Source organism: Myotis myotis, unplaced genomic scaffold (genome assembly GCF_014108235.1).
Source record: "Myotis myotis isolate mMyoMyo1 unplaced genomic scaffold, mMyoMyo1.p scaffold_m19_p_12, whole genome shotgun sequence".
Classification (NCBI taxonomy): Eukaryota; Metazoa; Chordata; class Mammalia; order Chiroptera; family Vespertilionidae; genus Myotis; species Myotis myotis.
Window position 1 is genome coordinate 42,393,512 of NW_023416316.1, and position 18,317 is coordinate 42,411,828.

Consider the following 18,317-nt stretch of genomic DNA (forward strand, 5'->3'; position numbering starts at 1 on the left):
TAGAAAAAATAAAGTCTTAATTTAAAATACACACACACATATGTATGGGATACATGTCATTATACATTATCCTATCCTACATAATGAAAGCCCAGCGACCGACCGGCGCAAGGACCAGAAGACTGGTGGACCAGTCGCTATGATGTGCACTGACCACCAGGGGGCAGACGCTCAATGCAGGAGCCCAGGGCTCCTCCTCTTCGTTCTCTGCCGCCTCCTCTGGATGCCCGCAGGCCACACAGCAGCGCCACTGCTGGGCTCCCAGAGCTGACCCTGGAGGCTGGGAGGTGGGTTCTGGATGCCACTGGACTAAGACGCCACCTCTCAGTGCTATTGTCCCTGGGCCCGGCCCCGACCTGGTCCCCTGGAGAGGCGAGTGCTTCACGGAAGATGCCCGACCAGGGAGCAGCCGCTCAAAGCGCCGGTCCACAGACCCTCGGCTGACCTGGATGAGCGGCGCTCCCATAGTGGGCCTAACCCCACAGGCCACACACCCCACCAGTGCACGAATCCTGTGCACCAGGCCTCTAGTGTATATATATATATGTATGTGTGTCCCCTAAGATATTAAGAAACTTGCACTTGGCCCCAAGCCACTAGGTGGCTGGTCACAATCTGAACCCAGACCTGGCCTGCATGAGTCCAATTTTAACAAGCTATGAGGCAAAGAAACATCAGCAGATAACTACATTATATTTAAGGCCTCTGTGTTCACAATTCTGGTACACTAACCAGTACGGTATAATTATCATTTAAACAGACCTTTCTTATTTGTAATTACAAAGCCATTAATAAGCCCAAAAGGAAGGTGCTAATTTGCCAACAGAGATACATCCCTGTCTGCTTTATGATTTTCAACCTGACTTTAATGTTAAGCCTGCGAAACATTAAAACATAGCTTCAGTTTAAAAAACAAACATCCAAACCACCGCCCCATGACAGGCGCCAAGATAGAGAAAATTATTAACTGGCAAAAGGCAGGCTAGGAAAACAATGATTAGAGTCCGCGGGTAAGTCCTGCGGCAGGGTTGGCCCTGTATGAGACACCCAAGGTAAACTGTCCCGCCCAGACCCAAGGCACAATGCTCCGGCACTTATCAGTGTGCCTGCGCCAGCCCCTGAGAGCCAGCACGCCCACCCGCAGCATCCTGAGCCTCAACGCCATGCCTTTCCTCTCAGAACTGGGGAATAAAGGCAGGACCATGAAGACCCTCACTCTTAGAAACTGTATTGCCAGCACCTGGGAGCTTGTCAGAACAGCACAATCTCAAGTCCCGCCTAGGATCTGCGGGTAAGAAGGTGCACTTTACGGAGCCCCCGTGGGATTAACACGCACGTTAAAGCGGGAGAGGCCCTGGTCCTGCAGCTCTGCAGCAGAACTCTGCTCCGGGAGGCAACGTTCTGCAGCTGGGGGTCCAATAAGTCGGCTACTGAGCACTTGAAATGTGGCTACTGCAATGAAGGAACCAAAGGCTTAACTTAATGTAAACTAAACTTGTAAACAGCCACATGTAGTAAACTTGAAATTCACCATATCCCTAGCAATTTTTCAACAGTTTCCAATTTTTTGCTACTATAATTAATACTGAGGCAAACATTGTTGTACATGGGGCATCCCGCCCCTACTGTGTAGTGTGGATGTGGATTAGCCAAATGTATTGACCCCACTACTTTTAAAAAGGAGTTCTAGCCCAGCCTGTGTCACTCAGTGGTGGAGCGTCGACTCAGGGACCAAGAGGTCACCTGTTCAATTCCTGGTTGGGGCACATGCCCAGGTTGTGAGCTCGGTGCCCAGTGGGGGGCGTGCAGGAGGCAGCCAATCGATATTTCTCTCTCATCCATGTTTCTATCTCTCTATCCCTTCTCCCTTCCTTTCTCTCTAAAAATCAATAAAAACATTTTAAAAAAAGAAGTTCTAGCAATAAACAGTTCTGTGTCAAGGTGAGTAAAATGCTATCTTTTTCAAATGCCATTTTGAGAAGGAAAAAGAAAAATACTATTTATTTACAGAAACAGTATTTGTTTCCATACTTCAGGGATCATTTTGGTAATCTTTTTAAAAAAATTTTCAGCAAGAAAAGATTGTGTGTGTGCCCTAGCTGGTTTGGCATAATGGATAGAGCACTGGCCTGCGGACTGAAGGGTCCCAGGTTGGATTATGGTCAAGGGCACATGCCTGGGTTGCAGGCTTGATCCCCAGTAGGGGCCGTGCAGGAGGCAGCCTATCAATGATTCTCTCTCATCACTGACGTTTCTATCTCCCTCTCCCTTCCTCTCTGAAATCAATAAAAAAAAATTTTTTTAAAGAAAGATGGGGGGGGGGAGTGCATGGGAGTGCATGGGAGGGAGATTGTGAACTCTTTGTGGTTGATAACACTGAGCAAATGACAGTTCGAAAACATGAATGTAAACAGCTCTCAGTAAATGACATTTTATATTAAACTATTCATCTATAGATGCGATTAAAGAGTTTACAATTTATGGCTTCAACTGCATAAGTATTTGTTACATATTTAAAGCATCATAAACTTGATAATGGAACGCGTCCACTGCATCTCATGGAAATTGAGGGAGAAAAACAAAAGAATTCTCGGTGGAACTAGTACACAACACCATTAAGAGAGGAGGGGGCATCGAAGACCAGAGGCAGGAAGGGGAAAGAAAGGCGGAGTTTCCTGCATCCACCTCCCTCCCAGATGACAAGCTATTAAAAATAATGAAAATGCAAATCTACAAACTTTGCTAATGACTTTGACTTAATAATAAAACAGAGTAGATGAAACTGAAAAGCACATTATACGAAAATAGTTAGGCTTCTAAATTTCTTTTATGACAAAATTTAAAGGAAAGAGAAGTTCAGATGTTTGAAACAGGCCTGTTTCCAAACTTAGAAATAAACTACTCATTCTTAGATCTAGTATCTTGTTTACCATTAATACAGAAACTGAGTTAAAACTGACAGTCCATGACAAAAATGTGTAGGACACACCCTTCTCGCAACTCACTGTTTTCCTTTGTCGGTAACATGGGACATTTCAGATAGGGGGCAACTTCTTTACTAAATCCTAAATTAAACAATGTTGAGCTCATCTCAAAAAAAAATCCATTTCTGCCTAGTGACATAAACTGTGGGAAGAAATTGTATGCAGTCTTAAAGCATAAAAAAAAGCATTTCCCCTTTTTTTGAATATACTATAATTATCAGGAAATCAGCAAAGGCCACTGCATCGTAAACAGACATAATCCACTAGGTGGCGCAATAATAAAAGGGGAGAGACTGTTTCCCTTCAAACTTTAATAGTCACAATAAAATCCCGCCATTATAGCTTGTATAAGAGGCCAAGTAAATGTGCAAATAGTGAAGGGGGTGGCGATGACTAAAAGGGAACAATTATACTTTTAGTTGTCGTTTCTTAACATTAAATGGAAACACAAAAGCATATTACAGTCAATCAACACCCTACAGTGTTTCTGACCCTGCTCTGGGCACTGTGGGATATTCAGAGGAATAACACTTTCCAACTGTTGATCTCTGGACCTAATTATAGGTGCGGAAGAACATCATTTTCCAGAAAAAGTTACAGGAGTTAAAGTTTCACGTGGAGAGTGGAATCCATCCATCAGTTCATTCAATAAATATTTATTAAGCACCTCTTTCATACCAGGTTTTGTACGGAGCCCTGGAGACTCAAACAGTGAGGATAATGCACATGGTCCTGCCTTCCCAGGCATAAATCAAGGGGCCAGCAAGCAACTATAGAAGGGGGGGCGGGGGGGCGGACAGGGTCTCAGGAAGGATCTTGGCCTCCCGAGCAAAAATAAGTAAAAAGTCTGAGGTAGGATCAGTGGATCTGTATTTTTAGCAATTTGAGTCCAAATTGCTCATCTTACTAGGAAGCAGGGAAGAAATGTAAGCTAGGTGGGCAGCCCCGGCAGGATACAGGAGCTGGGGAGGAGGTAAGGGAGACCTGGCACGGGGCCCATGTGCAGCTGAGGCATGCTGCCCAGCCCCGGCTTAGGCACAGCCAAGATCTCCTACCGTGAGAAAAGACTGAGGAGCTATCATTTCTAAGGCAGGTTCCAAAGACAGCTTTGCGGCACGTTACTTAAGGGTGGACAGGAAACCGCTATCAGGGCCTGTAACGAAGATTTCCTAGGCATTCTGATAAATGGGTGCGCACACCAGATGAAGCCAAAGGACCAAGGGAACAAACTGCGCCATCCAAACTGCCTGGGTCCGTAAGGCTCAGCTGATTGGGCGGCATCCCGTGCACTGAAAGGTCGCCAGTTCAACTCCCAGTCATGTCTGGGTTGTGTGCTCAACCCCCAGTAGGGGGCGTGCAGGAAGCAGCCAATCAATGCTTCACTCCCACACAGATGTTTCTCTCTCTCCCTCTCTCTCTCTCTAACAAATCCTAAAAACAAAATGCACTTTGAAGCATACTTCCTCCACGTTTTCACTGATGTTACTGCTTAGCCTGGAAGAAGTCTATACTCAGCACTTCCCAACTGGCCCCAGTTATCAGTCTGTGACCTGCCTCAACTGACACCAAACCAGCCCTTTGGCACGCCCACCCAACCCCTTCTCCCTTTCGCTTTCCCACAGCCAAGAGGGCCCTTGGACAAGAGCATCCTCGTGAAGCCAGAATCCTTCACAGGTCAGCATCCGGACATGACTATTCCATGATGGCAAAAGCACACGCGAGAAATTCTAGGAGTTTTGAACCAGGGGCCAGCCAACATTTCCTTAAAGGGCCACATAGTTGATATATTTTTAGCATTATACCGATACTGACATTACCATTTAAAATGTAACCATTATAAAATGCAAGAACAATGCTTAGTTAGTGGGCAAAAAAACAAACAAACAAGACGAACCAAACAGGCAGCCGGCTGTAGTTGCCAATCCCTAGTTTCAACTTATGCAAAATTCAGTGACAGGTGACTAATGTGCAGGTGTCTGTTCACTCAGACCTGGTCCTTTCCTGCAAGGTACTCACACTGGTGCAGAGGGAGGTGCACGCACTCTCTGATCTTTGCTTTCCTTCCTCACTTGTACCTTCAACAAGCCTAGGACTGTCCTGAGCAGCCGGTCCCTGTTTTGTTTGCCTGTGTATTTCTTTTGCTTTTTAAATTAATAATGAGTGGGTTCTTAGCGGGGACATCATCCAAAAGTCAGGTCAATTCAAAGGGCACTACCCTTGGTTTTGGTAACAATGGGACTTCCCTGGTGATATTTTTACCTAATCTAAAATCTGAACTTGTCCACCATTTCCACTCACGGCCTGAGGGGGAAGCTGGCCGGAGATCAAAATCTTGCTTCAGATTTTCCTCAAAGTAGATGATTAACTACATGTGTGAGTATTATCAACACACGCACTGGGCAAGACTCTGCAAAGAGCCGAAACCGGTTTTGCTCAGTGGATAGAGCGTCGGCCTGTGGACTGAAAGGTCCTGGGTTCGATTTTGGTCAAGGGCATGTACCTTGGTTGCGGGCACATCCCTAGTAGGAGATGTGCAGGAGGCAGCTGATCGATGTTTCTAACTCTCGCTTATCTCGCTCCCTTCCTCTCTGCAAAAAAATCAACAAAATATTTAAAAAAAAAAAAAAAAAGGACTCTGCAAAGAAATGTGATGGACACAGAGAAGGGAAAACCTTGGCTCCTGATCTCGGGTGGGGATGTTATCTGGGCACCTCACAGAAAGACCACAAGGATGCGGCCCCATGGCCCCAGGCAAGCCCTGTGTTAGAAGAAACTTGGTAAAGAGCAAGACTATAAGTTTCCACTACCCACCATGAAGTCTGACTCAATCTGATCAAAATTATATATCCTGCATTTGTCCTGGCTGAACATACAACCAAGAATCAGCATGTCATACAGTGTCAGCCTTATCACACTGTCCGTGGGAGCACATCTAACTCATCCATGCTGGGTCCTCGGGGAGAAAGCCATGCAGGAGTAGGTGAGGAAGAGACAAAAGCACCCTTAATAGCAGGAAGGAACAGGAAAGAAATAACTTCTAGAGATTTCTTGAGATTTCTTTGCTCTTTCTACCCCTTGGGGCTGGTTGCTCTGGTTTTCGATGTTCTCCTACCCCAACCATCCAAAGGCAAACACCTGGCACTCCATAATGGCTTGGTCCATCACCAAAATGTTCTGGCTCCAAAATTCCCCCTCACTTGTATCCCCATTCAAAAGCCTCACTTGCCCGGCCGGTGTGGCTCAGGGGTTGAGCATCATTTCGATTCCCGGTCAGGGCATGTGCCTCCATTGCAGGGCTCGGTCCCCAGTTGGGAACATGCAGGAGGCAGCTAATTGATCAATGATGTTTCTCTCTCATCTTCGTGTCTATCCCTCTCCCTTCCTCCCTCTCTAAAAAAAATCAATAAAAACATATTTTAAAGTTCCTACTCTATCCATGCACACGGTGTTGGATACATATCAGAATAATCTGACTGTCCTATGTCACACTAAAGTGTGAGTGTCTGGTAGCCTAAACCTCTTGGAGGTATTTCATATTTTAAAAGATGTACTTTGACCCTCAGGGAACTTGTGGTGGAATTCTGACCTTTAACAGGCAAGTCCCAAACACAGCATATCTAAGATGCTCTTTCTGATTCCACTACCCATGTGCTCTGTAGCCATTCATGTAACCACTGCTTTTTGTGGGGAGAGTGGATGGAATGACACAGTCATTTCTAACTGGAGACTGTGAACTTGAAAACAGTAGACTTTCACTTGACAAGACATATTCTTAATATTTCTGTAATAAAACTGTGATTTTTAGCTAGTTGTCTATGTAATCTACTTCCCCGTGAGGCTGCGTCTTGCTCATCTGATAGGGTCTTTGGGGCCTCACACAGTGGTGGACACACAGAGGTCACTGAAGAAGGTATCAATCAATCTCTTAACATTGGCATATTATTGTCACTTGTGATTCCTGGGCAGGCAGAGGGGAGAGGGTCCTCTACACATTCAATGATAATATTTAAACTCCTAACAATCAACAGAGGGATGCTGTCTGTTGCGTCTCCCCCTATTTCTTTGCGCATCTGATTCTGAAAAGCAGAGGCTGGCGCGACTGCAAAAACCTGCAGGTTTCAAATGAGTCACACGGACCTTGGCTCAGATTCCCTCCCGGTCACAGGAGCTGTGTGACCTTGGGCAAGTTACTTAACATTTCTGAGCCTCAGTGTCTTCCCCTATAAAAGTGAGTTTTAACACCTGCCCCCAATTGATTGGGATTATTCAACGAAACCTGTACCAAGGGTCTAACAGGACATCAACTGCATGGCTTCCTTCCCTCACTTCACAAGAGAAACGTGACGTCTCAGGGCACAGAGCAAAACCAGCGGCATCTGCCTGTGCCCTGGGCTCCCTCATGAGCGGGCGTTTCACACAAACCTCAGGAGTCAGCTGGAGGGAGCCTGCCCTGACACACCCATAACATTTATAGAAAACAAGCGCACAGCCCAGAGCTGTTTTACAAGCTCCATCAATGCACATTTTCGACTTGTCAGTCCAATAGTGCAAGGTTTTTCAGGTTCCAATAGTCTCCAAGCCGCCCGCCGAGTGCTTTCTTGGGAGGTAGAGAATCTAGGGAGGAAGGGGAGAGAATGCACACCCATGCCGCCCACATTTCAGTCCTTTGGGGCCCGCCTTCTCCTTTCTCCTTCCTTCATTTACTGAGCAGCCATTCTCGGCTAAGAATGCAAAGAGCCAGAGCTGCCCTCCACGTGAAACTGAGCCCCCTCCCCACTCCAGGGAGGACCCAGGCCTCACCCAAAACACACCGCTCTTCCGAAAGGACGGACACATGCAGGGAAGTTTATGTCTTACTGGGGACATTCTGCAGAGCTCGGCGTCTCCAAGCATTCGTTGTGATGTAATTCATCCCAACCAAAAAGCTTATGTTGGCCCTAGCTGGTCTGGCTCAGTAGATAGAGCGTCGGCCTGTGGACTGAAGGGTCCCAGGTTCAATTCCGGTCAAGGTAACATGCCTGGGTTGCAGGCTTGATCCCCAGTAGGGGATGTGCAAGAGGCAGCCGATCATTGATTCTGTCTCATCATTGAAGTTTCTATCTCTCTCTCCCTCTCCCTTCTTCTCTAAAATCAATAAAAATATATATATTTTTAAAAAGCCTATGTTGTTTCCCATGAAGATAATGGACTGTCCGTGTAGCAGGCGACACATCGAGCCAATACACCCAAGCAGGAACAAACGAGAGGCTGAGATACACCACATGCCCCAGTTTTTATGACACTTCACTGCATAAATCATTATCCCACATATAAAGCCCAAAGAACAAGTCTGGTGGAATGATATGCTACTGCTGTTTTTTCAGGACAGTTCATTGCTGGGATAGAATCCAATCAGGTCAACATTTATATTTAATCATCTAATCACACTCAACAACTCAGAACAACAATGCAATTGTTGGCTGGAGCTTACTAAGCCCAATGAGCTCTTCCCCCACCGTGACATGGGCATTCCCCTTTGCGCCTCTTCTATTAATAGGGGAGAGGCCGTCTCCCGCAGTGCCTGCCAGCTGCAGATATCCGTGGTCAGAAATACCAAAGGCATCGCCGATGTGTATTCCAGACAAAGTAAATCACAAACACGAAACTTCAATATTTAGCAGTGGCTCAACTAATTTTTATTTTTAACCCAGTTCGGGTTCCCCACATTTCACAGAGAAAAGGCCCACAAAGAATGTCATCTTTGAAAAGTGGGTGACTGCCCCGACCGGTTTGGATCAGTGGACAGAGCGTCAGCCTGAAGACTCAAGGGTCCCAGGTTCAATTCCGGTCAAAGGCATTGTTATAGGTTTCGGGCACATCCCCAATAGGGAGTGTGCAGGAGGCAGCTGATGGATGTTTCTCTCTCATCGATGTGTCTAACTCTCTATCGCTCTCCCTTCCTCTCTGTAAAAAATCAATAAAATATATTAAAAAAAAGAAAGAAAGAAAGTAAAGTGGGTGACTAACCCATTCCCACCGGCGAGGAGGTTTTCTGGGACCCAGATGGGTGGTAATGCAGTTTCTGCTGCTTTTCTCAATCCCCCACCTTTGGTGGAATATCAGTTCATGGCAGAACTTTACTTAGGCTTTTTAAAAAATTGTTTAAGGATATTATCACATAGAAATAAAGGCCATACTTCACAAAAATACACAAAGCAGCAGCACCACGGGTTTCCTCTCCAGGCTGTGACACCGCCAGCTGTAACACTGGTAGACAGGGCAGACATATATATTTAAAACCAGTCATTTCTGTCGAAGGAGTGAATTAGGTCAATGCCCGTAAGAAGCTTCCCTTCAGCTCCTCTTCCCACTCTACAAACACTGAAGCCCTTTGTCCATTGTATCAGCCACTGTGAACTGTTTGGACACCCATTGTCAGCCCTGGCCGACTGGTAAGTCTGGCGAAGAAGAGATGAAACGGGGGATTCTGTCAATGTATTTCTAGCACATTCAAATTTAAGGAAGCTTTTGCAAAGGAGCCAGGCCTGCGAAACCAGTGGCTGAAACGAAGTTACCGATCATGCTTATCTGGGAACTTCAAGTCCTCCTTGCTTTCCTTATCGCTTTAAATTTCTCTGCAAGGAGCCTTCAGAAATAACAGATATAAGCCTAAAATAAAACATTAATCGATAAATCACTTGGTCCCTCTGTTTCTAGCTAACCACCTTTTCAAAACAATAACAGTAAGGTCCTCAAAGAAGTAACATCGGTCAGAGTTATAAGGAAGATTATGCGAATGAGAGAAGATTCAGACATTAGAAAAACTCAGTTCTTTCCACATGTGCCATCGTTATAGGGAGGATTTTGCCAAAATTGATTCAAGATTTTTAAATGTCTCAAGAGCAATACATTAAGTAACCAATGTCACCCCAATAAATTTAATAAAAATAAAAGAGCAATACATTATAGCTCATATTTCATAATATAAGCTAGAAAGAGGACAGCCACTGTTGCCCATGTTTTGGAAGATGCCGTCAGCACAAAATAATCTCCATTTCACTTGTCAAAAGATAAACTTAAAGACGGGCGGGGAGGGGCGGGGGGAGAATATCCTCTTTAGCCCATCTATAAACCAGACTTATAGATCACCTTTTACTTACTCTATTAGAAGCTAACGAGTCAGATTGACTTAAAAAAGAAAACACTCATTAAGTTTCATTAAGTTATACATCAAAGCAGCAGGTCTTAGAATTAAGTCACCTTTCAGTTTCTGCATTAATTTGCAGTCTTGCAAATTATAATTTCTCAAGCAAACTCATAAAAAAAAAACTCTCAAGAATCACAGAGTAATCACAGAGTAGCCGGTATGACTCAGTGGTTGAGCATCGACCTATAAACCAGGAGGTCACAGTTCGATTCCGGGTCAGGGCACATGCCTGGAGTGCAGGCCAGATCCCCAGGGGATGTGCAGGAGGCAGCTGATCAATGATTCTCTCTCATCATTGATGTTTCTATCTCCCTCTCCCTTCCCCTCTCTCTCTAAAACCAATAAAAAACACATTTAAAAAAGAAATTACAGGATGAAAGTTAAACATATCCCCAAGCCATGACCCAGCAATTCTACTCCTAGGAATTTACACAAGGGAACTATGAGCTTACTAGTAAGTCCACAGAACAAGGTGTAGGTGATGTTCCTAGCAGCTTTATTCATAATAGGGAAAAAAAAAGCTGGCAATAAACCCCAATACCTACCAACAAAAGAATGCCTAAACAGACTACAATACATTCCTACCAGTGGAATGCTATTCAGCAATAAAACAGAACTGTGGAACCACCTTACAACACAGAGGAATCTCACAAAGATCATGTGAGCAAAAGAAGCCACACACAAAATCTTGATTTCATGTCCATGGATCAAGGCCAAGCAAAACTATTCCTTGCAGGTGGGGTGCTAACAGTCGGAAGAGTGGCCGGAGAACCTTCTAGGGGGATGGAAAGTTCTTATTTTTGATCTAGGTGGTAACCACACAGGTGAATGCACTCATGTATAGACTCATCCAGCTCTGGAACTAGTGGCTGCACAACATGATAAATGAATTAAATGCCACTGAACTGTAGACTTTAAAATGGCTGATTTCATGTTACGTGTATTTTACCACAATAATAATAAAAAAAAAAATTTACCAAGCTCTCCACTTGAGATTTGTGCATTTTACTGTATGAAAATTATGCTTCGAGGAAACACCATAAAAATAATAATGTAGAAAAAGCTTCAGGGTGAGTGAGCAGGCTCGGGAGAACAGACTCTGGACACCACTGTTTCCATGGGAGATTTTTTCCCCAGTTTCAAACCAATATTTTTAACCTCAGTTCTTCGGTAAATTGAGTCAACCTTTCCTGCCTCTTCCTGCCTCTTGAGTAAAGGCATCTGCACACTGTGCGCCTAAGCAGTTATCAGTAGACTAAAAATTTCTCCCGGACCTTTGATTAAAATCCGAATTTAGGTACTGCGAGAAAGAAGGCCACTGATAATCAAAATGAACTCAGAGCCTCTTCACTGCCATGTGTCGCCACTGGCCTGTTTTTAGTCTCTAACAATAACACCAGACGGAAAAGCACAAATGCTTCCAGTTCCATTTCTGGAAAATGTCAATGGGTGTCTAAGATGCCACAAATCCCTCTCCCCTCTTAAAACTCAGCCAGACACTAAACAGGCCGGACCAACGGAGGCAGAAAAACTCAGGGGTGCCTGAAGGGACGCTGAGACTCAGAGGACAGAGAGAGTTTACGCCAGTGAGCAGGGAGGTCTCGCAAGAGTGCCCAGTAGGCTCATCTTCAGCGCCTCTGCTAAGAACACATCCGAGAGGCCTCCCAGCTGCAGGCCTGCCTTACAGTCCACCTTTATGCCACAGCAATGGGGTCCCTGGGGGAGACGCCCCTGGGAAAGGAGGGGGTGCTGGAGTCTCCCCGTGTGCTGCTTTTACTGGGAAGGGTGGAGGGGAAGAGGAAGGAGAAAATGATGGTTTTGTTTGCTTGCCTGGGCTGCAGAGTAAGGAAAAGAATCCAGCACGCACCGGGCTGGTACATTATTTAAGCTGCAACTGAATAATAGATCCTTCCATCACTTCATGAGCTAAACAACTATAGCCACTCAGGTTCCCAGTTTGTCTTCGAGACCAATGCCTTTCAGAGAGAACCCACTGGATCTCTTTTTATTTTATTTTTTAACAGTTTATTGCCTTTTTTTTTTTTTTAGAGAGTAAGAGAAAGGGAGGGGGGGGAGAGAGAGAGAAATACCAATGTGAGAGCATAACATCAATCGGCTGCCTCTGCACACCAGCTATGAAGGACCAAGCCTGCAACCTGGGCATGTGCCCTGATCCAGGAGTGGAACCAGCAACGTTTCAGTACACGGAACAACACCCAACCAACTGAGCCACACGGGCCTCTTTTAAAAGACAAAAAAAATAAACACAAAAGTTGTTACTGAGCCTGGAAACACTGTATGATGACAAGAGTTAACAGAAATTATTTAGAATGTTCTTTCTCCAGGCTTTATACCCAAACACTTAGAACCCTCAGAAACTTAAACACCGAAAAGACTTCAGAGACCATCAACCGTAACAGCTCATTTCCCTACAAAGAGACTGAGAACTAGAACTGCTTGCCTTGCTGAAATCACCCAGCTTAGTGGCAGAGCTGATATGCCCCCACAAAAATGGTCTGTACGTAATTCTACACTTTTTTCCCTTATGAGCTATCATCTCCTCACTGTAGAAGTGCCAGGAATCCACTCTTCTAACTTCTCAAAGCATCTTCAATTCTCACTAGTGTATGCAACAAGCCCTCCCCAAATCAAGGCAGTTCGATGTGGTACTTAGTCATGTTTCTGGTGCCCTGTCTTCTGGGGTTTGCAAGATGACTCAGGCCAGGGAGGGGTTCCCGGCTGACGGAAGTGACTGGCCCTGGCAGATGTGATAAGCGCTCTAATAAATACTAGCATGTGCACACTAACCAATCACAGGCGAGAAGGCGGCTGACTCAGCCTGAGCGAAGAAGGTAGGGAGGAAAGGGCTCCTAGGAATGAGCTCACCAGGAAGTTTCTTCTAAAGGACTGCTCTTTTCAAAACCAGAAACGGTTAGTTTTGCTAAATTAATTCCCTCAAGTAAGTTCATTCTGCTTTGCCAGATGTATTTGGCCACTGTCTTCCCAGGATTGGGAATGGGCTGCTGGTTTCTCACAGCACACATTCCCCTGCTCCCCATCATCAAGTTCATTCCACCCAGGAGCATACTGCTATATAAGCATAAAAGACACCCCACAACCTCGAACAGGAAACACTTCCTTTCAGACTGTGATTACAAATGGTTCTCAATGAATGAAAACAGGCAGCTAAATGCGGAACTTTATTTCCTCCTAGGAAGAACAAAAGTCCTAGAAGCTGCATGTAGTAGAAGACTTCATTAATTCCTTCTGATAACGAGAAAGCATTATTTCCCCTGCTCACCTTCCACTCAGGTACCTGCTGTATTCTCTCATCTCTACCAAAGCTTTCTTTACTACAATGGCAAAGACATAACTGGCTCTTAATCATTATCTATTCACTGCAGCTTAGTAACTGTTACTTACCAACACCTATCCCAATAATTCTCTCCCACAATGTGTTATATGCATTCCCTCCAAACACCTCTGACTCTGACTAACAATACTGTCACATACTGTTAATAAATAGTTACAGTATATATTTAGTCCCTTGCTTACACAGGGTATCTATCGGATGAGGCACACTATAATTAAAGTTTCAAAAGGTGATGCCATTTTTTTCTTGCAAACATAATGTTTATATTTCATATGAATGATTAAAGTCCACAATAGAAATAGTAATCACCATACTAATGAATTCTAAATCCATGATTACATATGCACATAGGTAAAGTTTAGTGAACATCTGTATTCTTTGCCATGATTTATGGTATAATTTGAAATTTTCTGGTTTATCCAGCTTCCTAAAATACAAACATGTATTTCAGTCATGAAGATCTACCAAGAATATGCTTTCTCCACCAGTACCATTCCTGCAACCCCAAATCTCACCGCTCCCTGCGCCCCCCCCCCCCCCCCCCCCGCCACACACACAATGTTGGGGGAAAAGAAACATAAATTAAAACTATAATCCATGAATATCATAATTAGGCTAAGTATTAAGTCTGAAAGTTACAATAAACATTACAAAAATGTACCTTGCTATGGTCTGCCACTTACAATGGTGTGCAAGTGATGCAGGAAAGTTTGGTTATCTTTTTAAGGTTAAAGACCTGATTTAACTTTAACTCCCTGGCGGAGGCACTAAACAAATATCTGTGCTGATTTAAATGACTAAAGTACAAGTTACTAACTGAAGGCTTAGGATTTTTCAAAAATGGTGTGCGTGAACAAACACAAGCAGGGATTTTGGTGACCCAAACAAAGCCTGTTCTAACCTGGTTTTATTTACCTACGTGAGCTTCACATCTCTCATTTCTCTAGGTCAGCGGTTCTCAACCTGTGGGTCACGACCCCTTTGGCGGTCAAACGACCCTTTCACAGGGGTCGCCTAAGACCATCCTGCATATCAGATATTTACATTACGATTCATAACAGCAGCAACATGACAGTTATGAAGTAGCAACGAAAATAATTTTATGGTTGGGTCACAACATGAGGAACTGTATTTAAAGGGCCAGAAGGCTGAGAACCAACCACTGCTCTAGGTCAAGGATTCTCTACGACAATCCTTGTTATATAGCCTATTTCACAGACCAATGGAAACTACGCTTTTCAAGTTAAATGCATTTACACCTGAGACTGGCTCTCTCCATTCTTGGGCACTGATGGATGGCAAAGGATCATAGGGTAACTTGATCACAGGGTAACTTCCCTCAGGAGTGGCCTTTTCATTCTACCCTGTAAACGCCATACCGACAAACCTTAAACACTGCTCACACGAGGGCTTATAGGAAGCTGAGAAAGGAAGGAGAATTGGGCAAGACATTAAAGAGCTTCACAAAGTCTTCAATAACAGTAAGAGAGCTCCGTGGACAAGAAGAGCAAGATGCACATGTTAACATATAAAATCTGTCAAGTTCAACCTTCCTGGCTTTTCTGGGCCATTCTGTGCCCAACTTTCCTGAAGGTGACGTCAAGGTATACCTAGCTCTCCATAAACGTCACCGTATTTCCCACGTCTTAGATTTGAAGGACTATCTTCATGATTTCTGACTTAGTCTCATACCACTCATCCTGATAATTTACTGTTTTTCTTAAACTGAACTGTTACTTAACACTTACTTTTGCCTCATTCTAAGTAACCTAATCTATTAAATAAGTTAGTTAGGTAGCTGGCTTTATGTTTTTTTATTCTTCAAGCACAATATTCATGCATAGTAATGGAAAGACAGGGTATGCCCCTCTCAGCAAGAAAGTCTGTTTGTAAAGTACACTTTGGAACACACAGTTTGGGGTACAGCAAACGAGGCAGAGAAAATGCTTAATCAAACTCTTAGGTAATTTTTCAATATGCCAGTCCCTAGACCAGCCGTGGGCAAACTACGGCCCGCAGGCCGGATCAGGCCCGTTTGAAATGAATAAAACTAAAAAAAGATCGTACCCTTTTATGTAATGATGTTTACTTTGAATTTATATTAGTTCACACAAACACTCCATCCATGCTTTTGTTCTGGCCCTCCGGTCCAGTTTAAGAACCCATTGTGGCCCTCGAGTCAAAAAGTTTGCCCACCCTGCCCTAGACTCTCCGCTGAGCTCACAGGTTATGGAGGCTGATGAAGTTTTGGGTGCAATGCCTGGCTGGATGATGGAGGCACCAATGGTTGAAAACCCAAAATGACACGGGCACCTTCGCTAGAAGGCCTCTGCAGGCCGGTGGGGCTCTAGTAGTCAATCGCCAAGTTCAGCAGTCAGTCACCACATGCTATTCTGAGAAGCGCATTTCCTAATCAAGTTAAGAAAGTGGGAGCAGGCACTTTCCAACTCAGAACTCCGCCTCTCCTGCAATATAATGTGGGCGATGTACAAGCTTCATCACTGCTTTCCTAGGTGAACTTCCAGCCTGGACCCAGCTACCAACAACACTGGATGTTGGGAGTGAGTACCTGGTAACTTTTCCCATTGCTGTTTCACGGTCTTTTAAAAAATGTTCAATGGAAATACCACCCCAGACCCTCACAAATTTGCTAGCTATTTAGGCATCCAATAACAAGGGTCATGACAAAAATTCTTGTGGGGGTGAAGTAGGTCCGAAGTAGCTTTAGGGATGATTTCTTTTTTAACCTTAAAAAAGGTCACATAAACACTGAAGTTCTTAACCCATAAATAGGTGTTCTGACCTGGGTCTTTGTTTCTGAGCCTTATCTACCCTTGGATTGAGGATCAAGAAACTTAGTAAAACACCTGAGATGATCGTTTTGCCCCACCCACCCAATTTTCTAGGAAAAATGCCTCTCAACACCAAGGCTGGCTGGCCCAAGGCCATCCTGGCCAGCAAATTTCAGCCCCCTGATAACTGCTTAGGGTCTAATTCATCAATGAGGCATGTTATAGGAAGTAAGCTCCCAACCTAGACAATTTAATCTGAAGCCACAACTCGTTACTGGGATTTGTTTCAGGGATTAGGCAAAAAAAATAATTCCCAGATGGCTCACATTCTTGTTAGAAGTATGTTGAAAGTTTCAGCAGTGATTACTAACCCTTCCTACCTCTTCACCCCACCCCAGGCACGCCTACACTTCATGCCACTCCCAAACCAAATCTGCATGACTTTTTAAACTACAATTTCAAGAACATATGTGCCTCCTAAAAAAGAAAACCACCACCACCACCACCACAACAAAACCTTCAGGAGAGAAAACCTTGCAAATTCAAAAGTCACTGTAGGAATGTTATCACCTCCCTTGCATTCCCAGGCACTTCTGCAGAAGATAAATGGTTGGCCTGTGACCTTTTGTCAATGTACAAAAAACTAGACCAAAAGTTAAACAAATGTAGGGAGAAGTCCTAGCAAATGGTATTCCCGGGGGGTGATATAAAAATGCATTGGTCTTAAGCATATGCGTGCCTCAAAAATAGTAATATTTCCCTGTGTACGGATTGGGGTGGAGTACTTACTGGGAACCTGGTTCACTTCTGTATATAAACAGTCAAGTCATTAACACAACAGGGATTTCTATCACTTCTCCTCCATCTGCTCACCCAACCCCCCTTAAAGTTCTTTTACTGGCATTCAAGGCCTTTCAAGAGAGTGTAACCAACGCTTCCTCTTTTCCCTGGACACCCACAGGGCACCTCCTGTCTATACTTCTAGATCCCACATCCCTTCTCAGCCTTGGAACCAACACTTACATAGTGGGAGCTCTTTATGGTTCCTATTACTAGCTGCCATTTACGTAGCACCCACTACATGCCAGGCCCCCTACTTTATTTCATCCAGTCCTCACTCAACCCTATGAGGTGGGGGCGTCATTCGCCCCATCTTCCTATACTGGCTTACGTTGTAAGGTATCTGTTCAAATGCCGCCCTTTCTTCCCAGCCAGAATCCCTGAAGGGAGCGCACACAGGACATCTCTCTGTGCTGCACACTCCCTGCCCCAGCCTCGGGTACCCCAGCAGCGTGCGTTGCAGAAACACAGTGCTCAATTTTCAGGTCTAGCAGAGACACTTCGAGGCAGAATTTGAGTGTGGCTCATCCAGAAACCACGCGCGGTGATGAGCACAGGAGGTGCTCACTACGTGATTAGCTGCCCCGTCCTGGAAAAAAAAGTTACAGGCAGTATTTCAGAGAAGAAAATTCCCCTTCATCAATGTCTGGCAGCCGCTCTGGCAAAGCTCAAGAAACACATCCAAAGCCACTGCCGCCTTAGGAAACACCCACCCCTCACCTTCCCCAAAAGGAAAGCCGCAGCACCGGCCTGGCACGCATTTCTCACTGGGACCCATCAGTCTGAGTTATATGCATGCTTCCCCAACAAGAATGTGGTAGAGGTGCCCTCTTATCATTTGTACTCCCCACACCGAAGTGAAGTGGTTTGTGAAAATGTATTGAATAAACAAACTTCATTCTCGCCGCACTTTGCTACAAATGCAATCACTCCTACTAACTTCTCACTGAAAACATCTCCTTCCCAGGTGTGTGTGTCTCCTCTTGGAGGGGTCCTGACAAAGAGGGCCCTGTTCTCCCAAAGTGACCTTCGGCGCACCCCGCACAGACCACGGACAGACCTGAGAAGAGGGCCTCTTTCCCTCTCTGCTGGGGTTCCCTGGGCGGAGGGAAGGGAGTGTGTGATAGGAGGGCAGTTTCCAG

The 18,317-nt window shown here is 44.8% G+C and overlaps 1 protein-coding gene across 6 annotated transcripts in view; it reads right to left on the reverse strand.

Moving 5' to 3' along the window:
* TJP2 (tight junction protein 2) overlaps nucleotides 1-18,317 on the reverse strand; it is a 107,176-nt gene that overhangs the window by 50,244 nt on the left and 38,615 nt on the right. The window lies entirely within an intron of this gene.